Genomic DNA, 27,500 nt, shown 5'->3' with positions numbered 1-27,500 from the left:
ATTTTTTTTCAACAAACAATACTGTTATTGGGGGTACTCTTTTCCAACACAAGGGCATCAACAAATATACGTGGACTTCACCATGTGGAAATTACAAAAATCAATTAGATCACATAGCCATTAATAAGGAGAAAAGGAGGACTCTGAGAAATGTAAGTAGCTATATAGGTGCAGATATTGGTAGTGATCACCAGCTCCTCATTGCCACAAAGAAATTAGAACTGAAAGCACCCAAGAGAAATGTAGTTAAAATACCTAGGTTTGATACAACTGTGCTTCCAGAAGATGAGCACAGAGAAATATTTACTATTAAATATAGAAATCGACTTGCAGTCTTAGAGACTTTACGAGACAAAGACCAAATAATTAATGAAGAATGGTGTGATATTAAGAACATATGTCAGTCAGTTGGTAGTGAAGTTTTGGGACATGCAGTTACAAGGAGAAAACCAAGGATATCAAATGATACTTGGGAATCGTTAAAAAGGAGACAGACAGATTTTGATTTTTGAAAGTTTCCGAAGAAGTAATGAAAATTATAAGGTAGAGCACGGTAAGTATTCCAGTAGTGATGGTGAATTCAAAAGAAAAGCCAGGAGTGACTGGAGAGAATATCTAGACAGGAAAGCAGATGAGGATGACAAAGCTATGCATTTAGGGAGTGGCTATGGCGTAAGAATTGCACATAGAATTATTAATGAAATCTCTGCTGGGGCAAAAAAGAAGCATATACTCATCAAAAAGAGACATGGATCTGTTATAACAACAGAAGATGAAGAAAGGCAACGTTGGGTGGAACACTTTAATGAGGTCATGAATAGGAGATATAAAGGGAAAATTTGATTGATATACCTGAAGCTGAGGAAAACCTTGATGTGCCCATGAATAAATTCAGTGTATTTGAAGTCAAAACTATTATTAAAAAACTCAAGAGATGGAAAACCCTTGGATACGATGGAATCACTGTCGAGATGATTTTGACCGAAAATGAAGTGACTCCCAGACTAATTACAAGATTATTTTGTAGAATGTGGCATGAAGAGGAAAAACCTGATGAATGGGAACTAGGAGTGTCCGTGAAAATGGCAAAAAAAATCTGGCTGATTGCAATAATTACAGAGGAATCACACTTACGTCAATTGTCATGAAAATATATAGTATGCTTATTTTAAAGAGGCTAGAGAGAAAGATTGATGAAAAGCTGAGAGATAAACAATCAGTATTTAGAAAAAGTAGAAGTTGTACTGACCAAATTTTTACTTTAAGACATGTAAGCAATGTGTAGAATATAGAAATCCACTTTTGTTGGCATTTGTGGACAATGAAAAAGCCTTTGATAGTGTGCACCAGACGATTTTGCTGAGAGCCCTGCGTTATTATGGGGTTCCTCTTGAATATGTAAATTTGATAAAATCTGTTCATAATCATAGCAAGTGCAAAGTTAATGTTATCAGAGTCCTATCAAAAGAATTTCCAGTGAACAGTGGAGTACTCCAAGGGAGTGTGTTGTCATCTGTATGTTGTCCATCCTCCTCATGAATCAGTTGGGGATGGTGGAGAGGGAATGAACTGAATTGGTAACAGAAAATTAGCTGACCTACAGTATGCTAATAACCCTGTCCTTGTTAGCAAAACGCAGCAGGATTGCAAAGCTTGCTTACTAGAATGTACGAGATATCACATGTGTTTCGACTCAATACAAATAGAAGAAACACAGAGATGATGAGAACCGAATATGCAATGGATGATGAAATATCATTGGAAGCGGAAAAAACAAGTGAGGTGGCATAATTTAAATATTTAGGAACTATGATCTTTAATACAGGATCTCTAAAATTGGAGTTTGATGAAAGATTGAAAAAAAGCCAACCAGACAATTGATAGGTTAAGTAAGATTTAGAAATCAAATCGCCTGAAATTACATATAAATATCAGCCTATATATCAGTTTAGAGTGATTGGAGTTACTCTATGGATATGATTCGTGGTATGACAATGAAACAATATCAAACAGATTTTGTAGATTTGAGAACAAAGCCCTCAGAAGAACATTGGGAGTTAAATGGCAGAACTGGATTAGAAATTAAACTATAAGAGAGATTACTCATGTGCCATATGTGGATGAGATCATGGTGAGGGGTACATGTATTGGTGTGCTACTGTTGTTAACACACATTTGGGTTGTCTTCAAATGTCCTGTTTTATATCAGAGTTGGTATGTTACATCTTCAAGTAAAGTCTAAGTAAGTTAACTTTAAAATAGTTTATTCTTTAAGAACAGTGTTAACATCTCCATCACAGGAGTATAGATGGTTTGGTCGGATGACCATTCCGTATGACATCTAAAAGTGAACTGATACAAATATCCAATTTCATACTAAAGTTTACACAGGTATCTCAGCATTTATGGATTTATAGTAAACACAACATTTATACCGGAAGATACTTGTTCCGTTCTCACAGACAACTTCTTACTCACGGGGCTTGGTTGTGTTAGTCTTCATGAAAAAATGTTATTGCTGAGGTTTGGCAATCGCATCCTGCTTAGAATATGACTATGGCAGTTCTCACACTTCTCTTACTACATGTAGGTCATGTGTTTTAAACAAGTAATATCTAATATATTACATTAGCTTGGTCAGCTACCTAAATTTTTAAATACGTCAAAATATGTTTACTAGGAGTGTGACTGGATATATGTATATATATTATCTTTTTTTTTTAACTTTAGCCATAAGCAAATGAGGACGAATGTTCAAATAGGCACATTAAAAAAATAATAATGCATCCTTAACAAATATTGCCAAAACAAAGAAAAAATGCATGATAAATACAGATCACATATATGGTACATTGCTAGCAAACGATTATATGGTACCAAAAAAAAAAATACTGATATACATATGATTCGGTAACTTTGTTAAAGAATAGTTGTTACCTTTGTCAAAAACATAGATTATTATAAGACGGTAACTAATAAAAATATTTGTTACCTTGGTAAAGATACAATTTTAGTGCACAAACACGAATTCCTGGTACGTACACGTACCACGGTTTCGTGCATATATATATATATATATATATATATATATATATATATATATATATATATATATATATATATATATATATATATATATATATATATATATATAGGGCTTATATATTTTATTAGATGCCGACAAAATTATTTATTTTTTAAATGTTTTTTAAATGTTTTTCTTTTTTTAAATGCAAATGTTCTATAGTCTCTTCTATTACATATTACTAGCGTACTAACTGCTTTTCGTGCACAACACTTTTCCAAGACAATATTACTCTTTTGAACGAATGAAGGGGCCAGTTTCAAACGGCTTTAAATTGAATTAAATAAGGAGTTTTATCTGGACATGGCAAAACGTTCTGTTTGATCTCAATACTATTTCTCTTTAACCTACGCCAAACAAGGATGTTAACGGCGATAAATATCATCACCGTAACACTAATTCCTGCTAGTAGTATGTAGAATCGACATTCTTCATAAGTCGATGTCGGGTGGTCCATCTCGGTCAATTTCATCAACCGCTTAGCCAAATGTGCATTGTATGGGAGAGGTAAAGATGGAATTGTTGTTGACCACGTGAAGTTCGCGAAGTAGGCTCATTCTCTGATGATAGTCTTGATTCCATGCACCATGTAATTCGGGGACGTCCCGATACAACCATCTGCTGCAACGAAGATTTGGGAATAGGACGTGGATCCGTCCGGGCATGATACATTGAAGCCGGCCTTGTCGTATCGTATCCACGAGCCGTTGTTCAGTTTGCAATTGAACTTATTATTGTCAAAGGGATAAAGCTTATCCAGACAATTTTCATTTGTATGGGAAAGAGCACCGTCTAGCACTATACCTAACTCGCATGAATCCATTAAGTTTTTATGGAATTCAAATGAGTCAGCTGTACATATTTTTTTATCCATTGCATCTGAACAGTGAGTTAATTGATTTAAGTCTTTAATGACCGTATATGTTTCCTTGTCTGGGGAAATCAATATGTGTCCTGTCAAACTGGATATTACTGGATTTGAGTGATTCGTCATGAAAGTCGGAAATGGTGATATCCTGTAAGATTGCCAGGCATCGGAAGAATCCAAAGGAATTGCAATCATAATCCTGTGATTTTCAACGCTTACTGTAATTAGGCTGTAATAAAATTCTAACCTACGTGGGTCTAACAAAGGAATATAACCTAATTTCTCCCGTCCGTTCTCCACAATTAACGTTAAGTCTCTTATTGGCAACAAATGGGGTGACAGTACACCTTTAGTCGCTAACGTGATAGCTTTCACATAATCTTTTGATTTCTCAATGAAATGTGCAATTCTATTATGTATGTGATCTATTTTTGAATCATAATACATTAACGTTGCCAACAAATCCTGTACTTCCATAATCTGATTGATATTACTAGAATGTTCATTTACCAAACTCATAATTTGATTGATTGAAGCTAACTGATAATGCATTAGCAATGATATTTGCTTTCCCAGGTAAATACCCGATTCTCGCGCCAAAGTCTTGAATGATCAAATGCCACCGAGTTCGTTTGGGGCTGTGGCTGAAGCCTTTAAAGAAGTCGGTTAGTGGTTTATGATCAGTAAGAACCTTAACGGGATAACCGTATATTATGAACTTAAAATGCACTAGTGAATTAACAATAGCTAGCCCTTCCTTGTCTATTACTGCATACTTAATTTCGGAAGTTCTCAGTTTTCGAGAATAAAAAGCTATTGGGAAAAATTGTTTTTCATATTGCTGAAGCAATACCCCACCTACTCCTAAGTCTGAGGCGTCTGTTGCAAGGAAGAATTCCTTACCGAAGTCAGGAAATTTTAAGATAGGAGAACTACACAGTTCATCTTTCAAGGTATTAAACGCCTGTTGATGCTGCTCAGACCATATGAAATCTACGCCCTTCTTCGTAAGATCAGTTAAGGGAGCAGCTATTATTGAATAATTGCGTATAAAATGCCTGTAATATCCACTACAACCCAGAAATTGCTGTATTCCCTTGACATTAGTAGGTATCGGAAAGTTACGGATAGCTGACACCTTATCATGGACTACTTTAAGACCTTGGCTTGACACCATAAAACCCAAATAGACTAGTTCTGTTTTGAATAATTCACACTTACTAATCTTTACCCTTAAGTTATGCTGTCTTAGTCTCTGTAGTACTAGTTCTAATTTACGTAGATGTTGTTCTAAGGTGTTGGAAAAGATTACAAGGTCATCCATATAGCCATGCAATATATCCCCTAGCAAGTCTCCAAACACTATGTTAATCATTCTTGTAAATGTTATGGGAGCACAACGTAAACCAAAAGGCATCCGTAAAAATTCATAATGTCCCCTGGCTGTGCTGAAGGCTGTGTATGGGATACTATTTTCTTCTAATGATATCTGGTGAAAGCCTTTAAGTAAGTCCAAACTGGTAAAATATTTATTCTGACTTAGCAAAGATAAAATATGGTCAGTACATGGTACTGGGAATCGATCAGGGATCGTCTCCTCGTTTAGGCGACGGAAGTCTACGCAGATACGCCATGTCCGATCTTTTTTCAGTACAACTATTGATGGAAAATTATGAGGGCTGTTCGATTTCCTAATGACTCCTTCTTCTAGCATTTTACCTACTTCATCATTTATTTCATTCTGGAATTTCATAGGGAGTCTGTACGAGGGTACATAGATAATTTTCTGCTTGTCCTTTAACCTTATTTGATGCTCGATCACATCTGTTTTTCCTAAGGATCCATCCGTAGTGGAAAAAACATCATGATATTCAGTTAAAAGTCCAAAAATTTTCTGCTGAATTTCTTCGTCTTGAATGTCTTTATTGATTTTATTTTTAATAGATTGCAAAAGGGATTCATTCGCAACTGATTGAGCGTGATTGATTTCAGCAAAGGTAAGAATACGATGTTTATAAACTTCTACATCTAAGATATGTTGATTTTTGTGAATTACTAAAGTGGTATTTAAATGATTACAGACTTCAATATTACATTGTTGATGTGAGCCTACTGTATAAATAGCTTGTGTGACAGACAATCTGTTAGTTTTCAAAATGTCGGAAAGGATTAATATTTCAGATCCCGGTAATGTTTTCTTTACTTGCACTATTGAATTCGAAGGTACGTTCGGCTCGATAGATTGCGTGCAAGATGATATTACGAGTGAACGAGAATTCTGTTGGGTCGCGTATATCATGTCTTTATTAGTGAGACAAGTTATTGGTTCTTCAACGTATGATACTGTTTTATTTGTCGTCTCCTTTTTATCCAAAACTGATTTTAAGGTATTAGAAGACTTATAGAATTTTCTTTTGATATACACGCCGTGCTTGGCAGGGGCTAAGATAATGTTTTGATTTCCCATAGATGGGTATCCTATAATTACAGCTGGATACATATCAATGTTTTGTACAACAACAAATGTATCGGCAAACGTGCGCTTACCGACCTTGAACTGAACATGAGTTACGCCTATTACATTTAATTCATTATTTCCTATACCCGAGAGTCTTACTCCGGATTTTTCTATTGGAAAGTTCGAAAACAACAAATGATGTGTCTTCAAATCCATGATATTACGTGGACTACCAGAGTCAAAAAATAATGTAAATGATCTGTGTTCTAAATTTACAGCATATAATGTTGGTCGTAACTCATTTTGGCTTATTATTGTATGAATTCGCTGCAAATCTATGGGAGCATGCACTGATTTACTTAATTCGGCCGTGTGTTTCATAGGAAAATCTATTGCCTCACAATGATCTGATAAAACATTAAATTGATTATTCAATACTACTGATGTTGACATGAATGACCTTGACCTAACATCACTCTCTTCCCCACTGGAGTTAATTATGTGGTATTTGCTTTGCTCTGCACATTCTGAAAATTAGTCTGACCTTGCGAGGTCTGGTTTGACGACCCAGGATCAGCGTTATTCGAAGAACTGTTTGTTTGTTTTGGATTCTGAACTACATTGACGTTTGGCTGTTTCTTCTTATTGAAATGAGGATTTTTTCTTTTTATTTCCATATGGAACTGACTGTGGAATTGACTGTGTATTTCTAGGATTCTGTTGTGTCTTACGCGGGTAGCACTGACTATATGAATGAGTCGAACTATTATGTATCGAACAGAATCTCGTTCTGCCGTCCGCAATCAAGTAACCTTGACGTTTGCAATTATAACACATCATTCCTGCAACTTGACTATTATTAACTACATTTACTTGTTGTGGCTTTGTTTCACTTTTTGCAAAAACTTGGGTTAACACAGGATCAAGATCAGGACACTTAGACATGTGTTTCTTTATCTGTTTATATACATCCAATTCCGTACTTGCTGGCGTTAACTTTTTATCAAAACACCGCACTAAAGATTCAGGCAACATAAGTGTCATGCAAGTTAAATACATTAATCGTAAGAAATCTTTCACGGAGATGTTATCTCTAGTAACCCAAGTGGAACTACCTAGAATATCTTGATATTCATTAAGCCTATCGGCTATGAGAGTTGCTCTCTCAATAACATTAAGCCGAGTCATAGTGGCTTGATTAAGTGTATTTCTTAATGTTAGAACTACATCCAAGGCTTCTTCACCCCCATAGACCGCACGTAGCCTAACTTTGAAATCATCCCAGGTAACTGCTTCTTGAAATGAAACACCCCTTAAATACACACTTGCATCTCCTTTAGAAAAGTCTATAAAACTTTTAGCTTCTTGTAATTGTACAAACGGGTCTATGATTTGTTTAGCATTTAAATGGGCATCGACGGATGAAATCCATGACTCCACATTCTGAGGCAAGAACCCATTAACCCGACCCTGAAAAGGAAGGATTGCAGAGCGAGCATTTACTAGTGTCACAATCGGAGGGGGTTTACCATGTCCTGTGGTTGGGTTACTCGGTCCAGGGATGGGGCTCATAGGGGGCGTCATGTTTACGGTATTTCTTTTTCTATCTCTACGACCCCTTGCAATCCTATCAAAATATCTATATGAATACAGACGTCCACTGCGTAAACGCATAAGCACTAAATGATAAAGATCATAATAAAATCCCCCAAAACAATGATACTAATAAAAAGATATTTCCCGAGAATTTCTGAAAGAAAACGGATTTAGCACAGAGAGAAAAAAAAAATTCAAGATGAGAATTCGAAGTTGAACACAGTTTCCTTTAATGAAAGGAAATTGAAGATTAGCAAAGCAACTCACCCCAGTGATAATGGACGATCGACTCGTGGTAACTACACCTCACTGCTCAAAACTGAAATGAATAACAAATTGTACTTAGCTTCGGTTTATATGGAGAAGCGTGATGTCGTCATTTCCTCTCTCTCTCGCACTGGGTTGTTCCTTCCAATGGATGTTTGGGTGAATGTTTTCGGTCCGATTTCCGTTGAATGTAGTGCTTCCTGGATATGTTTCTTCAATGTTTTGTAAACGTTGAATGTCAGTCCTTAGTTTTCTTAGGATGTTGATTGAAGATCCAGTTCCTCAGTTTGTATAACATTCATTTGTTGGTATTGAATGTTTAATTTCTTCGGTGGACTATGATACTTAGTCAAAATTGCAGATTCATCACTGTTGATTTCTTGAAGATCTTTCTCTGGTTTTTAGAGATTTTATTCGCTGGTTCTTGAAGATCTTTCTCTGGTTCTTAGTGTTTTATTTGCTGGTTCTTGAAGATCTTTCTCTGGTTCTTAGAGTTTTACCGCTGCCACCATTTATTGGTGTGCTACTGTTGTTAACACACATTTGAGTTCCCTTCAAATGTCATCTTAAATGTGTTATATATTAGAATTGGTATGTTACATCTTCAAGTAAAGTCTAAGTAAGTTAACTTTGAAATAGTTTATTCTTTAAGAACAGTGTTAACATCTCCATCACAGGAGTATAGATGGTTTGATCGGATGACCATTCCGTATGACATCTAAAAGTGAACTGATACAAATATCCAATTTCATACTAAAGATTACACAGGTATCTCAGCATTTATGGATTTATAGTAAACACAACATTTATACCGGAAGATACTTGTTCCGTTCTCACAGACAACTTCTTTCTCACGGGGCTTGGTTGTGTTTACTCTTCATGAAAAATGTTACATTGCTGAGGTTTGGCAATCGCATCCTGCTTAGAATATGACTATGGCAGTTCTCACACTTCTCTTACTTCTACAATGACCTGTAGGTCATGTGTTTTAAACAAGTAATATCTAATATATTACACATGGAGATGGTTTGAACATGCTCTTCGCACTCCCCAAGAGAGATTAGTTCTCCAAATTTTTAACTGGGCTCTACAAGGTGCTAGAAGAGCTGGAAGACCCAGGCATACATGTCTGAGGACTATGAAGCGTGAAGTAGGATATGATGAGTGGAGAAGTATTGATCTAAAAGCTCACGATAGAGACCACTAGCGAAATCTAAATGAGGCCCTATGCGTCAATAGGCGTAGGAGTAGATGAAGATGATGATGATATATGTATACTGTTGTTTCATTTAATTTTGCTAGCATGAAAGTTTGTGCAAATGTCGAAAATTCTATGTAAGGTGGTTGAACTCATTCGGAAATGGAACTAAAATAAGACATTGGCTGAGGTTTTTCAAAAGCGGGACTGTCGAGGACCTCCTCTAGTGCTTAAGAATGTCAAGCAGTGCTGTTATTTTTCAGTACTTCATATGCTGGCCCCATCCAGCAATTTCAAATACTGTCTTCAACCTTCAACAGCATCTCCTAAAGATTGCCACTCTTCCTGGCCCATAATCAATCATGAAGAGATACATGTCTCATCAGTAATGCATTAAATAGGTGGCTAGCCCTGTCTAGTTTGTTTCTACTCACATATCTCCAGAATTGTGGGCCCTAAAGGCCAGGTTGATAAATGGACATAGCCTGTGATCACTTGCCACACATCTTTTGTTATAATCCCTGGATCACTTTTTAGCCAGAAAGAATGTCTTATCTATCCCCATATGCTACTTATAATGCATCTCCAGTATAGCTGGGGTTGCAGAACATCACACCCTTCATGTTTTTTCTCCGGGTTCCTTTGGCTTCTCAAACCAGGCCTTCTTTACTCAGGTTAGTGCATCTGCCATGTTCTTTTAAAAGGTATAAATGACAAGCACAGCTCAAACTGAAATTCCTTAACTAAATGTCCAAAGATTTCCAGTTAATGCTTTATAGATCGCGGTGTCCCCTTTGTTTCCAACCTCTGTTATTATTATTATTATTATTATTATTATTATTATTATTATTATTATTGTTATTATTATTACTAGCCAAGCTACAATCCTAGTTGGAAAATCAAGATGCTATAAGCCCAAGGGCTCCAACAGGGAAAAATAGCCCAGTGAGGAGAGGAAATGAGGAAATAAATAAATGATGAGAATAAATTAACAGGTAGGGGTTTTATGAATCAGATTTTTACAGTTAGGCAGATATGCGAGAAATATTTAGCAAAAGGTAAGGAGGTGTATGTTGCGTTTATGGGTCTGGAGAAAGCATATGATAGAGTTGATAGGGAAGCAATGTGGAATGTGATGAGGTTATATGGAGTTGGTGGAAGGTTGTTGCAAACAGTGAAAAGTTTCTACAAAGGTAGTAAAGCATGTGTTAGAATAGGAAATGAAGTGAGTGATTGGTTTACGGTGAGAGTGGGGCTGAGACAGGGATGTGTGATGTCGCCGTGGTTGTTTAACTTGTATGTTGACGGAGTGGTGAGAGAGGTGAATGCTCGAGTGCTTGAACGGCGAGTAAAACTGGTAGGCGAGAATGACCATGAATGGGAGGTAAATCAGTTGTTGTTTGCGGATGATACTGTACTGGTAGCAGACACAGAAGAGAAGCTTGACTGACTAGTGACAGAATTTGGAAGGGTGTGTGAGAGAAGGAAGTTGAGAGTTAATGTGGGTAAGAGTAAGGTTATGAGATGTACGAGAAGGGAAGGTGGTGCAAGGTTGAATGTCATGTTGAATGGAGAGTTACTTGAGGAGGTGGATCAGTTTAAGTACTTGGGGTCTGTTGTTGCAGCAAATGGTGGAGTGGAAGCAGATGTACGTCAGAGAGTGAATGAAGGTTGCAAAGTGTTGGGGGCAGTTAAGGGAGTAGTAAAAAATAGAGGGTTGGGCATGAATGTAAAGAGAGTTCTATATGAGAAAGTGATTGTACCAACTGTGATGTATGGATCAGAGTTGTGGGGAATGAAAGTGATGGAGAGAAAGAAATTGAATGTGTTTGAGATGAAGTGTCTAAGGAGTATGGCTGGTGTATCTCAAGTAGATAGGGTTAGGAACGAAGTGGTGAGGGAGAGAACGGGTGTAAGAAATGAGTTAGCGGCTAGAGTGGATATGAATGTGTTGAGGTGGTTTGGCCATGTTGAGAGAATGGAAAATGGTTGTCTGCTAAAGAAGGTGATGAATGCAAGAGTTGATGGGAGAAGTACAAGAGGAAGGCCAAGGTTTGGGTGGATGGATGGTGTGAAGAAAGCTCTGGGTGATAGGAGGATAGATGTGAGAGAGGCAAGAGAGCGTGCTAGAAATAGGAATGAATGGCGAGCGATTGTGACGCAGTTCCGGTAGGCCCTGCTGCTTCCTCCGGTGCCTTAGATGACCGCGGAGGTAACAGCAGTAGGGGATTCAGCATTATGAAGCTTCATCTGTGGTGGATAATGTGGGAGGTTGGGCTGTGGCACCCTAGCAGTACCAGCTGAACTCGGTTGAGTCCCTGGTTAGGCTGAAGGAACGTAGAGAGTAGAGGTCCCCTTTTTGTTTTGTTTCATTGTTGATGTCGGCTACCCCCCAAAATTGGGGGAAGTGCCTTTGGTATATGTATGTATGATGTATGTATGTATTTCATCCTAAAAACAGTAACAACATCAGAACAGACATTTCCTATATAAACTATTAACAACGTCAAAAACAGATATGTCATATATAAACTATAAAAAGACTCATGTTAACCTGGTCAACATAAAAACATTTGCTCCAACTTTGAACTTTTGAAGTTCTACTGATTCAACTACCCTATTAGGAAGATCATTCCACAACTTGGTAACAGCTGGAATGAAACTTCTAGAATACTGTGTGGAATTGAGCCTCATGATGGAGAAGGCCTGGCTATTAGAATTAACTGCCTGCCTAGTATTACGAACAGGATAGAATTGTCCAGGGAGATCTGAATGTAAAGGATGGTCAGAGTTATGAAAAATCTTATGCAACATGCATAATGAACTAATTGAACGACGGTGCCAAAGATTAATATCTAGATCAGGAATAAGAAATTTAATAGACAGTAAGTTTCTGTCCAACAAATTAAGATGAGAATCAGCAGCTGAACACCAGACAGGAGAACAATACTCAAAACAAGGTAGAATGAAAGAATTAGAACTCTTCTTCAGAATAGATTGATCACCGAAAATCTTGTAAGACTTTCTCAATAAGCCATTCTTTTGTGCAATTGAAGAAGACACAGACCTAATGTGTTTCTCAAAAGTAAATTTGCTGTCGAGAATCACACCTAAAATTTTAAGAGTCACACAAATTTAAAGAAACATTATTAATACTGAGATCCGGAAGTTGAGGAGCCACCGTCCTTGACCTACTTACAATCATACTTTGAGTTTTATTAGGATTCAACTTCATACCCCATAATTTGCACCATGCACTAATTTTAGCTAAATCTCAATTAAGGGATTCACCAACCCCAGATATACATTCAGGGGATGAAATTGATGCAAAGAGAGTAGCATCATCTGCATATGCAACAAGCTTGTTTTCTAGGCCAAACCACATGTTATGTGTATATAGTATGAAAAGTAATGGGCCAAGAATACTACCCTGTGGAACACCGGATATCACATTCCTATACTCACTATGGTGCCCATCAACAACAATTCTTTGAGATCTATTACTTAAAAAATCAATAATAATGCTAAGAAACGACCCACCCACTCCCAAATGCTTCGGTTTGAAAACAAGGGCCTCATGATTAACACGGTCAAAGGCAGCACTAAAATCAAGGCCAATCATACGAACTTCCTGACCACAATCAAGGGATTTCTGTACAGCATTGGAGATTGTAAGAAGGGCATCACATGCTCCAAGGCCTTTACAAAAACCAAATTGCAAACTAGGGAGTAGGTGATTACCTTCAGCAAACCTATTAAGACGTTTTGCCAGAAGACGCTCAAAAACTTTAGATAATATGGGAGTTATGGAAATTGGGCAGTAATCAGTGGGACTTGAGCTACCATGAACACATCTACATAGAGGAGTAACATTACCAATTCTCCAACTAGTGCTAAAAGCTCCTCTTCTTGCTAACTTGCGCCAAATAACAGATAACTTTGGAGCTAAGAAATCTGCTTTCTTTATAAAAAGCAAAGGAAAAATGCCATTTGGGTCTACACCTCCATAAGCATCAAGGTCCATCAACAGAGCTTTAATCTCACAATATCGAAAAGCTAAACTAGTTAGTTTAGCCTCAGGAAAACAGGAATAAGGAAGTTAAAGTTTTTCATTACTCTGTTTACCGTCAAAAACATCAGCCAAAAGGGTTGCCTTTTCCTTTGGACACATGAGTGACAGAGCCATCTGGTTTAAGTAAAGGAGGAACTGTTGCATCTACACCAAAGAGTACAGATTTAAGGGTAGACCACCACTTATGTTCCTGAGTTGTACCAGAAAGTGTTTCTTTTATGGTTAAATTGTATTCCTTTTTAGTTGAGGCATAAACTCTCTGAGCAAAAGCTCGAAGCTGAGTATAGTTATTCCAGGTCAAATCTGATCTGTTACCCTTCCAAAGGTGATAGGCCTCCTGCTTCTCCAAATAAGCACGTTTACAATCATCATTGAACCACGGTTTGTTTTTCACTCGGTACCTTAGCACATGAAAAGGGATATGCCTATCAATTATGTTGACTAGATTCTCATTCAAAGAGACAACAGGATCTACACTACTATATAATTGTGACCAATTCAAGCACAAAAGATCATGCAAAATCCCATTCCAGTCTGCTTGGGATTTCATATAAACTTTACAAGAGTATGATATATGTATCAGGGACAGGCTGCTCAGTCTTCACTACTAATGAAATCAAGGCATCATCAGATGTCCCGACTGGAGAACCAACCTTACTAGTTATAGGCAGTGCATACGATGTCCAAGCAATTACCAGACCTGTGAGTCGCTTCATTTATGATTTGCTCACAGCCTGATTCAGAGGCAAAGTCTAAAGCTCTTAAGCCATGGCAATCGGTAGGAGAGACAGAACTTAACCACTCCCTATGGTGAGCATTAAAATCACCAACAAGGACAAAAGAAGCCTTTCTATCATCTTTATGTATCTTAGCCATAATGGTAAGAAGACAATCGAAGATAGAATCATCCATGTCTGGATTCCGGTAGATCGAACACAAATAAAAGTTGTTATGCCTACCACAAACTTTTATTACCTGTGATCACTGACTTCACACAGCTGAGTCCTGTGGCTGAATCCATTCCAAGTTCAGAGCTGTACAGTCCCCATTTCAATGCAAGATTGACTCGATTTAACACTACATCCAACTCTGCCACATTAGTATCACCAGAATCATTTATCTATCTCAATCATGCACCATCCTCTACAACTTTGAGTCTTATCTCTAGCACTACCGCTGTTGTCAAACTAGTAGCACTGTAATACATTAACCCTATTTCCCTCTCACTGGAACCTCTTTCTTGATCCTCCCTATTACCTTCCTGATCACTGAAATTGGCCTCTCACCTAGCTTCCCATATCCCTCCCTCAGCTCTTCTCTTCAGAATAAGCTGTTCTAAGCCACCCGGCAATAGGGTTGTGGCCCACTGACCTTCCAAATTTCAGAAACAATCATTCCTGCTTAGGTTGTCACAAACTTCTGTAACTTTATTCTCTCTCTCGAACAAAAGTTTCCCCGAATTTCTTTGCTCAACCTCAGTCTTAGTGCAGCTCTGTCATCCAAGGGATCTGATAGTTTTGCAGTTAGACCCAAAACTCTTCAGGTGTTTCAAGACCTCTGCCACTGTCACCACCATTTCATTGATTGGAATTTTATCCATATGCGAGTTGGTGGCAGGCTTCACTTTCTTGGGGACCACTGCTATAGTCCCCAGTACAAAGTTCAGTCCTATTCCCAATCTCATTATACAATAAGTTTCACCCATGTACTCTACCAGCTTATAGTCCCTTAACGTTTTGGATACACAGAGCTCCAGGTAAACTGACTTCAGGTCAATGAGGGTGGTTGCCCCCGTCCCCTGTCTCAGCTCCCATAGTCTCACCACACACATCAGTGGTGTCATCACCAGTGTGACACTGCACATAATTAGTCAACTCCCAGAAATCCACTACCGGGCGCACTTTACATTTCATTGCCTGAATGAGGTCTAACATTGGCAAACACCTCTCTATTCACTCACCTCCTTTACCCCTGGCCCAATTATGCCTTGTACATTCATCCATCAACAACCCTGTCAAAATCTCTTTCCATGCCTTATTCCATTAAATGCTCATAAGAACTTATCTTGTTTGTCAGTATTGGAAGTTCCCTATCTTTTAGGAAATACTAAATCCCCCAATGCTGACCAATGAACTCAGTCCATGCATCCCAATATATACCCTCTACATTCAATGCACATGCAACCTGTCCGATCCTCTGTGCAACGTCATATAATATAACGCCTCCCAGATAGCTAATGACATCCCTTCTCATCCCTACAATCCGCTACTGCAATGATGCTGTCAGCTACAATAGCATTCACTCCCACTATTGTTCCATGCACCCTCAAAAATACCTCACTAGCACCCCAGCACCTAATCTCACTGCCATCAAATGTCATTAGGATATGCTCACCCCTACAGCTATTGAGTAACCATGAAGCCAGTACTGTTGTTGAACAGCTAGTGTCAACGTGGGCTTTCAACTCGACCTTACCTAGGGGCAGAGAGCTAGCAAGTATGTATACACATCAAAGGGGTGTCTAGAGGTGCAGCAGACCCCTTATCTATCTATCTATCTATCTATCTATCTATATCTATATATATATATATATATAAATATACATACACACACACACACACATATATATATATATATATATATATATATATATATATATATATATATATATACATATATATATATATATATATATATATACATATACACACACACATATATATGTATATATATATATATATATATATATATATATATATATATATATATATATACGTGTATACACACACACACACACACATATATATATATATATATATATATATATATATATATATATATATATATATGTATATAAACATATTTATATGTATATATATATATATATATAAATATATATATATATATATATATATATATATGTGTGTATATATACATACATATATATGTATATATATATATATATATATATATATATATATATACATATATATATATATATATATATATATATATACAGTATATATATATATATATCCCAAGGCACTTCGAATTTGATATCATATAGTATTTGTTGCTTCTCTGAATAAATGAAAATAACAAGTGTTAGCAATTAATTCATTATAAAACAGATAAAAGTTACGAACACTAATTAAGAAAAAACAATTCAACAGGGATATTTACTGCATGGCTGGAATCAACTCTTATCCCTCTTTATAGCTGTAAGGTCCGTCGATCATCAACCTTTAATTCTATTCTGAGCAAAGGCTCGAGTCCTTGCCTGCGCAAAAGTACTTATCATAAAAAATTCCCTATGGGCCTGTGATCCCGAAGCAGAGTGAATTCGATAACAAAATGCATTTTTATCTTATCTGAATAAATTGGAATTACAAGTTTTAGTAAGAATTATCATAAAACAGACAACTACCTATAATGGTTTATTTGGAGTCTAAGTAAAAAACCTAAATTAAACATGAATATGTACAATAAAGTTGTAATCAACTTATTTTTCTTCATAGCCAAATGATCAAGTCAACCAAGATATCACTACTGGACAGGAGGGAGAGTTAAGATATAAGAATATTGTGCAGTATATATGATGTAAAAGATAAAGCTAGGGAAACTCCTCTGGGTCACAACAAATCAAGAGAGCTGATAACTTTCGATTCAGCACACAGAATCGGTAGATCAGATGCATGGATGTGGTGAGGAAAGAGTTGGGTTGAGTGGTTCTGTGGTATGAAGATGCAAGGAATAGAAATGGATGGAGAAAACTGACTTGAACGGCTAACCCTGCGATCCAGTGAGACAAATAAGGTTGAAAGATGTATACACACATATCTTATATATATATATATATATATATATATATATATATATATATATATATATATATATATATATATACATATATGTATGTATATATATATATATATATATATATATATATATATATATATATATATATATATATATATATATATATATATATATACATACATACATACCCCTATTGACGCAAAGGGCCTCAGTTACATTTCACCGGACGTCTCTATCTTGAACTTTTAATTCAATACTTCTACATACATCGTCGCCTACCTAACACTTCATAGTTCTCAGCCATGTAGGCCTGGGTCTTCTAATTCTTTTAGCGCCTTGTGGGGCCAAATTAAACGTTTGTAAAACTAATCTCTCTTGGGGAGAGCAAAGACAATGCCCAAACCTTCTCCATCTCCCTCTCACCATGATCTCATCCACATACGGCACTCGAGTAATCTGTCTTATAGTTTCATTTCTAATCCTGTCCTGCCATTTAACTCCCAATATCCTTCTGAGGGCTTTGTTCTCCTAGCTATTAAACTAAACTGATATATAGCATGATTCTTTACGCAAGCTCAGGCGATTTGATTTCCAAATGTTACTTAACCTAGCCATTGTCTGATTTTTTTTTTTTTTTCAATCTTTCTCTAAACTCTAAAAGACCCTGTATTGGAGCTCATAGTTTCTAAATACTTAAACTATTCTAACTTATCTATCCTTCCTCCTTCCAATGATATTTCATCTTCCATTGCATATACCATCCTCATCATGTCTGTCTTTCTTCTATTTATCTTAAGCCCAACGTCGTGTGACATTTCATACATTCTGGTAAGCAAGCATTGCAAATCCTGTGGTGTTCCACTTATAAGGACAGCATTATCAGTATACTATAGGTCTGCTAATTTCTTATTACCAATCCGGTCCAATCCTTCTTCACCATCTCCAACTGTACTACGCATTACATAATCCATGAGGAGGATAAACAACATAGGTGACAACATATTTTCTTGGGGTTCTCCCCTGTTCTCTAGAAATTCATTTGATAGAACTCCACTAACATTAACTTTGCACTTGTTATGCCCATGAACAGACTTAATCAAATACGCATATTTAAGAGGAATTCCATAATAACGCAGGATTTTCCAAAACATTGGACAGTGCATACTATCAAAGGATTTTTCATAGTACACAAATGACATCAAAAGTGGATTTGTATATTGTACGCATTACTGTACATAATCTCTCAAAATGAAAATTTGATCAGTACAACTTCTACCTTTTTTAAATCCTGCTTGTTCATCTCTCAACTTTTCATATACATAAATATATATATATATATATATATATATATATATATATATATATATATATATATATATATATATATGCATATATATATATATATATATATATATATATATATATATATATATATATATATATATATACATACAGTATTTATACTGTATATATATATATATATATATATATATATATATATATATATATATATATATATATATATATATATATATATATATATATATATATATATATATATATATATATATATATTTGGGCTCAAGCCATGTCGTCGTGATGGAAGTTCCTTAAAGTAGCTTCGTAGGGATATATGTACTACAGTGATATTCCCAGAGAATTTTACCTTTAGGTATCCAGAATTCTAACTCCGGGCGCGAATATCCTTAAAATTTCTCCAAAGGATATCTCATAATATCAGCGGACGCATTCTTGACACGCCTCCATAGCAATCTGCACCCCAAACAGCGTTTTGGCTTCAAGGAGGATGTGGCAAAAGGGAGCCGTCCAAAGGCTCTCCCTGCTCTCGTAATACTATTGGGAATACAACAGCGCCATTCCCACGACGGCGGACATTCCTTTTTTTGTAGCGATCTCGCTCGGTGATATTTCCTGGTGATCTAACTTTTTGATCGTTTTACAGGATCATTATTATGCTTTCTCCATCTTCTTCCGCTTCTGGAAAGTTGAGTATCGGGTCTTTACTATGAGTATATTTTAGCTCCTGTTTCACAATGAAATTAGAGTATTTTATTGTGTTTATGAGCTAGGCCAGTTACTGGAGGCGCCATGGCGCCGTCGTTCATTTGGCATGTGTTATTTAGATAGCAGAACGACTTCCAGTTTTTAATAGCTTTATTTAATTATTTTAATTATTTAGCTATTTAGGCAATTATTCTTGTAAAGTTTCGATAATGTGCATAATTTTTGTTTCCCCTTTTTCTCTGTCGATCGTATAGTTAGAGTTTTGGTGATTTAGGTAACCGAGATCTCGTATAGCCTAGGTAACCTTATCTAGACATGTTACTATACGTTCAGACTTTCCCCGGTTACCCGCGTGTATTGTTTTCATTCAGTGGAGACTGATACCTCCTAGAATGTTATGAAACATTACACGTCTCTTCGGAGACTTAAGGGTAATCTCTTTCCCTCTGAGTGTAGCCTCAGGCTACAACCCTAATAGCCATGCCTTGAATTTTATTCAGACATGGCTAACTTAGGGTTTGTCCTGCCTCTTCCCTTAACCGTTGGTTGTGGTATACCATCAGGTTTTGGGATTTAGTCAGAATCTCAGAGTATTTAGTCTATGTCGGTGACCTGCCGGTAGGGCGAATGGGTTGTAGGATACCATCATTTCCCTGCCGGCCAGGTGGCCGGCAATGGAGGTTAGCCCTCATTAGTCGCAATTGAAGTTATGGTAGGATACCATCTTCTCCTTGCGACTAAAAGACTAGTCCTATGCCACAGTTCTCTGGGCTGAAGAGTAATTTTCTTTAGCCTAGGATACGTGGTACTGGAACTCTGTTTCTTCTTTGTTGAGAGGAGGCGGCAGTGCCGCCATCCCCTTAACTGTGTCGGCAATCTCTGGGATGGAGAACTGAGTCTCCCCTGTTCCCTGGAATTCTGCCGATACCGAAACAGAGTTTCTTTTACAGGTGGTAGGACTGACAATTTTTGCCAGTTCCTTTCACACTCGTTACAGGACCCTGTTCCCTACCCCTCTGTCCACTTTTGATGACTGAGCCATTGTCTTTCTTTAGGCCGGCATCTTGCAACCTTACCTTTGCTGGTAGGTTGCCAGAGCCAGCCAGACTCCCTCTCTAGTCATGTCTTTGGCTGACGGCAGAGCATACTGCCGCCAACCACATCATCTGTCGGCAATTGCCGGCCTAGCCAGCAACTGCCGACCATGATGGCCGTGAGAGGGAAGTCCCTTCTGTTCCCAAGGTTCTTCAGTCCTCCCTTGGACTGCTGCTACAGGTCCTGTTGCAGGGGTACTGCTGGCCAGGCCGGCACAGATAGTGCTGACTCAGTTGGCAGCACGCCGACTGTACTGGTACTGCTGGACTTGCCGGCCGGCAGTGTATCGGCGGTACCTTGTCAGCAATAGTACTGTAGCTGCATGGAAGCCTGAATGTTACATTCTCCCTTTCTATTAGAACCTTCTTTCTGGAAAAAGGCAGTCAAATTAGACTTTTACATCCTTAATTACTGTATACATTCACAGTAAGGAGTAGCCTTTTTTCCATGCTATCTCTCTCTCTCTCTCTCTCTCTAGCTAGCATGCCGGGTATGCCGGCAAGACCTAGCTATGACGGCTACATGCCGGCTGAACTACTGTATATTTCATACAGGTAGCCAGTATATCTGCATTATAGAATATACTGCAGATAGAAAACTACTATATAGTTTATACTAGTAGTTATTTCCAATATATTTTGGATATCCAACACAGGCATTTGCTGAGCCCAATCCTATATTGAATGAATATTATTTTTTCAATGTCCTGATTAGAAATCAGTATTAGGATTACCCTACAATATTCAACACTTCAAGGCAGGAGTAATACACTCCTAACCCTTAAAGGGTGGAGCCTTTTTCCTTGAGTCTCCCTGATCAGGAAACTCTATATTTTGATATAGTAGGAAGACTATAGCAAATAGGCTGAGTGGGATATACAAATATATGTCTTTATTTTCCTAGTCCAGCTGGCTTCATGCTAGATGGACCATACTGTCATATGCTACTATGAAGGCAGCATAATGACTAGACTACAATACATGATGTACAGTAGCCAGAAAATTGCAATATAGACTTACTGCAATTAGAAAACTACAGTACCATGATACAGTAGTATTTTCTGACATACCTTGGGTACCCTTGTACGACCATTCTGCTGGTACCGTTCATATATTCAATGAATAGTTTTCTTCAATATTCTGATCGAGAATCAGTCATCCTGACCCCACAGTATTAACATTATTTTGGGACAGTGATTTGATACTTCTCTACCCCTAGGGGTAAGAGTCCTTCTACTTGGAGTTACTCTATAGAGAAATCTCCATGTATTGTAAAGGACATTTGCATGTTGATTGTCAAGGAGATAATCCATTGTATACTCATTTGGTTTTCCTTTCTTTACAGGAGGTACACCAGATACCTTGTGCTGCAGTCCTCTGCAAGGCCAAGAGTAAGTATTTTTACGGTCATAATACTTGCAGGTTTCATGCCCCCTGCAATATTATTTCCGGATCCCTATATTATTGGAACCCATAGGTTTGCAATATATGTCGGACATTAATGTCCGAAGGTTTTGAAAATCCAAAGTCTACAGAGACTAGGGATACAGCTCAATATAAATTACGCAACTGGGTGAGAGGCTTTCAAAAGATCTCTCCGGGACCTTTCCTACCTAATGATGGGATGCGTAAGCTACTATTTCCAGAAGCAAGTGAGGAAACAGTAGTGCCTCAGGAGCTAACTACATCCCCTGATGGCCAGAAAACTTTTGGGATTAAGGGCAAGAAATGCCCCAAGGTAGAAGAGGAAAACGTTGCGTCGGAATTTCCTCCGCCTGTGCCGGCTTTAGAGCCATCGATGTCAACATCTTCGTCTTCTACCCCTAATTTGGAAAATGTGGTACAATTATGTATCCAACTGAAGAATCAAATAGAGGGCTTTCGTAGACAAAACGAAAAGCAGGAAGTAAAACGCAAGATAGATCCTCGTAAAGTTTCTCTTCTCGCTTCCCAGGGGTCAGTCAAACGACCCATAAATCAAGACCTACCAACATGCTCCAGAACCAATCCCTGGAGGTTCGCGGAGCAGATGCCGATTTCAAATGGCAATCTCTACATCTCTGAGAAAATAGGTGCTGTTCCTTTGGACAAAATTCAATTTTGGCCAAGCTTTGATGCTTTCCCTAATTGTTGGGTTCGACTGAAGTACAAACCAAAGTTAAGAAAAGGAACGGAACCAAAGGAGGTCTTGATTCTTGACCATGATAAGGCACAGACTATCCTTTCAGGTAGTCTAAGAAAGGTGGGTTATTCAGAGTCGAAGGTATTCTCACTGAATAACGGACACCCTTCCTTTCTTGCTCCTACTTCACTCTCATTCCCCTTTATGGGGAAGGCATTTACTTCTGTTGCCAAAGCGGAAGAGGTGGGTAAGCCATGTCCCACACTCGATGAGTGCAAGCCTTTGTCACCAGCTTTTCCCGGACAGGAAAAGGATTGAAAGGAAGTCCATTTGACAGTTTCAGTAGGAAAATTAGACAAGGATGTCGCAAGTCGACAATTCAAGGTATGTCTCCATAAATTGTCTGAGTTGCTCTTGTGTAATGAACAGGAGTCAAAGGAGAGACTTGCGACATCCCTTTCTCTACAAAACTACATGGAGTTGTGTTCAACCTACGAGAGTACCCCAGACATGCTCATGGTCATAGCCAAAATGCATATGGCTATCTTGGTGAAGGACCTTTACGCCTTTATGAAGGCTAGGAGAGCATGTAGAGATTTTGTGTTCGCTGATGCAACAGTAAAACACGAAACAAGGAAGCTAATATCTTCCAACATCTGGGGTAAAGACCTCTTCCCACACGATGGAGAACATGGTCTTCTCCAAAAATGGGGCATTCCTTCAAAGAGAAAATCTTCTGTGGTTGTGGGTCCCCAACATAAAAAGAAGATTGGAAATGCTGGAAATATCCGGGCTGCTCAACAACATCCCACTATTCCAGTGACCACGATGCTACAGGCAGATGGTCAAAAGTCTAAGCCTATTGACTACTCGAAGCATAAAGGCTAGGAGGAACTTTCCCTCAGGATCGCAGGACCTTCAATCCTACGGTCCAAAGCCTATTCAAGATGAGCCATTGATGGGAAACAGAAATGTCCCTACCATCATTTCCTTACCTTCTCCTACAGTTCAAAACCCTCCTGGAGGAGTATACCTGAGAGCTATAGAGCATACAGGTAGTAAGAAAACTTTAGCTCATCAAGTTCCAGGGAAAGCTGTCTCGTGTTCACGAGAAGGACTCAAGATATCAATGAGCCATTCTGAACTTGTCGCCACTCAACAAGTTCATAAAAAACAGCAAGTTCTGAATGTTAATCCTTCTGAACATATGGACCTTGTTCCAATTAAGGGTGTTCGTAGTCTTGTCAGACCTGAAAGGTGTCCTTCGGAACCTTCCACTCAACCACCCCCCCACCCCTTCCTCCTATCTAGAATTCATCTTACAGAGAGTAACATTCATCCTAAGGATGATACGTGTCGGACTCACAGTTCTAAGTATCCTCAAAGGATTGACGAACTTAGTCAGGTCAAATTCAAGCCTAAAAATAGTTCAGGTATTAATATGCCTGATCAAGAGGCTGGAGTGGGCAACACCCGAAGTGTCCGGCCAATGTGCATTCAAGAGATGACCCGGTTCCTGGGACATCACGGATGCAAGATAGGCTTCTAGAAGTCTCGACTTTCTCCAGCTCAGGGGTTTCGATGTTTAAAAAACCATCGAAGGCCTCAGTCACATCAACTCTCCTCTCCTTTGGAAATATAAAAGGAGGTCGTGAGGTCTGTCAAGAGACTCAGGTATTCAGTCAGAATACCAAAACGCCAACAGGAAAAAGCGCTAAACTTTCCCCAGTTCGCTATAGTGGCAGACCTGGTGCTAAGGGCACACCGGAAAGATGCGTTAAGAGCTTGGAGAAAACACGCATCAAACGCTTGAAGAGATCAAAAAGACTGAGATCGGTCCCTCGTTAATCGCTTCTCTAACAGAAATTAGAACACGAAAGTCCCAAGACTCTGCTGGTCCTTTCATGGGTGGGGATTCCCCCTCCACACAGATCAGACTCCCTACGACTGATCTGGGACACCGAAGCGATAATAACACGTCACATTCGAACGTCTCATTCAGTCTTGGTGAAGTTACCCATCCCTCTCTTAAAGGGACGGCACCTACCAGCAGTTCATTTACAACTGATCCACGATGTGACGGTGGATACTCTATTTCGATACAAACCGATAGAGTTGGAATGGTCCATGGGCGCAGACATATTCCCTCCCAGATGGGAACAAGTCCCAGAACTGCAATTCGACTTCTTCATCACGAGCGTCTTCAAGAAACTACCTCGCTATATAGCCCCATACGAGGATCCTCTAGTGGGGCTGATAGACTAGATGAGGCTGGTCCTAGCTCTGACCCTAGGTATATTTCCGAAGATTCAGAAATTAACCGCCTTCGTTTTATCACAGAGAACCCAAACCCTTCATTTCATGATTTTCTCGCTCTAGCGGTTAGAAAAAGGTTTGGGATCTCAAAAGGCTATATAGAATTCTTAGAAGAATACAAGGCTAAGTGGGTTGCGTTTGTCAAAGCAAAAGGACCGAAAGAAATTTCAATGAACTTCTGTCTGTCCTTCTTTGTCCACCTTCATAGCCAAGGTCTGGCGGCCAATATGATAAATACGTGCAAGTCAGCCTTGACTAGGCCTCTCCTATATGTCTTTCAAGTGGATCTGGCGAATGAAATCTTTAATAAGATTCCGAAGGCATGTGCTAGGCTTAAGCCCGCGGTACCACCAAAGCCCATCTCTTGGTCTTTGGACAAGGTCTTACACTATGCCTCATCTGTGAACAATGAAGATTGTTCTCTTAAGGATCTAACCCAAAAGGTTATTTTCTGTTCGCTATCGCCTCCGGGGCTAGAGTTAGTGAAATAGTGGCTCTATCAAGAGATGAGAGTCACATTCAGTTCATGGAAGTGGGAGAACTGAATCTATTTCCTGATCCATCCTTTCTCGCTAAAAACGAGCTACCCACTAAGAGGTGGGGTCCCTGGAGAATCTGCCCTCTGAAGGAAGATGTCTCTCTAGGTCCTGTAGAGTGTCTAAAGGTCTATCTACGTAGAACTTCAGACTTCAGGGGAGGACAGCTCTTTAAAGTAGAAACTTCTGGATCAAATTTATCCCTAAAACAACTAAGGGCGAAGCTCACCTACTTTATTCGTAGAGCAGATCCGGACAGTACTCACGCCGGTCATGATCCGAGAAAGATTGCTTCATAACTGAACTTCTATCATCCAGAGTGTTTTACAAACACTATACAAAACAAGTGCGTGAACTGAAACACTTCGTAGTGGCGGCAGGCAGTGTATTAAAACCTGCCCCCTAATTACTGTAGTAAACAGTTTTTGGTTTGGGACCTCACATGTCCTCACACATGTAACGGATGAGAATCATCCAGAGTGTTCTACATACACTATGCTAGACAAATCCATGATCTGAAGCAATATGTGGTGACGCCAGGTAGAATATTTAACCTGCCGTCTAATTCTACGATGAACAGCTAATTGACTGGGACTGTCAATTAAAGGGAGAAGAAGTTACCCTTCTTAGGTGTGACTTCTTTTAATTAAGTGTTACCATGATAACACTGGCTCTGTTCAAAATCCCAGGTGTGGAATTATACAGATAGCACTAGTGCCGGTGTACAAAGTACGCAGTGCAGACAGAAGAAACCAGTACAGGAATTATGAAGAGAAATTGTTTTATAATTTTCTTCAGTCTGAGAGTGGCACTCATCATTTCTTCCTTCAAGAAGGAAATATGGTCTCTGTACTTGTTACAGGTATAATCCCATTGTCATACTACATTCGTTTTACTGAACATCTTTTAGTCATTTATTAGTAATAAATGTCTATTAGAATGTAGTGCGTCCACCTTCGCCAGACAATTGTATGTATACATGCCAGAGTTCTTCAACTTACCAAAGTAAGTATCCCTCATATATTTGTATGCATCAAATAATAGATATAAGAGACACTGATGTTATTTTAGCAAATATACAACTATGAGACTATTTGTATACTCAGTGTGTACTTATGTTTGGTCATACTATGCATGTTAACCTCAAGATCCCTTTTCTACTGTCTAGAATGACTCTTCACTGTAGGAGGCAGGAAGCACTAACATTGGTTATGATTAGTGATGGTGACGAATAACGGTAACGTCCCTTGTCTCATGTGGTCCCCATGACCATAGAAAAGGTTGCTATAAGGTTAAGGCACTGATTAAAAATCCACAGATACACTAATGCTCTGGTATGCTTCCATCACGATGACATGGCTTGAGCCCAAAAAATGGATTTTGAGCGAAGCGAAAAATCTATTTTTGGGTGAGATGGCCATGTCGTCCTGATGGACCCACCCATCTCTTCTAAAAGAAAAGATCTTCACAGTATCCCTCCCGTGGTACTGTATCTGTAACACCACGCTCAGTGCTACAAGCAATGTCCGCCGTCGTGGGAATGGCGCTGTTGTATTCCCAATAGTATTACAAGAGCGGGGAGAGCCTTTGGACGGCTCCCTTTTGCCACATCCTCCTCGAAGCCAAAACGCTGTTTGGGGTGCAGATTGCTATGGAGGCGTGTCAAGAATGCGTCCGCTGATATTATGAGATATCCTTTGGAGAAATTTTAAGGATATTCGCGCTAGGAGTTGAATTCTGGATACCTAAAGGTAAAATTCTCTGGGAATATCACTGTAGTACATATATCCCTTAGGAAGCTACTTTAAGGAACTTCCATCAGGACGACATGGCCATCTCACCCACAAATAGATTTTTCGCTTCGCTCAAAATCCGCTATATATATATATATATATATATATATATATATATATATATATATATATATATATATATATATATATATATATATATATATATATATATATATATATATATATATATATATATCTTCTTATTTGGGATACCTTAAAGAAGTGAAAGGGTTCACACATGGCCATTATCA

This window comes from Palaemon carinicauda, chromosome 20 (assembly GCF_036898095.1).
Source record: "Palaemon carinicauda isolate YSFRI2023 chromosome 20, ASM3689809v2, whole genome shotgun sequence".
Classification (NCBI taxonomy): domain Eukaryota; kingdom Metazoa; phylum Arthropoda; class Malacostraca; order Decapoda; family Palaemonidae; genus Palaemon; species Palaemon carinicauda.
The sequence above is the reverse complement of the archived record's forward strand: the minus strand, read 5'-3'. Positions refer to the sequence as shown.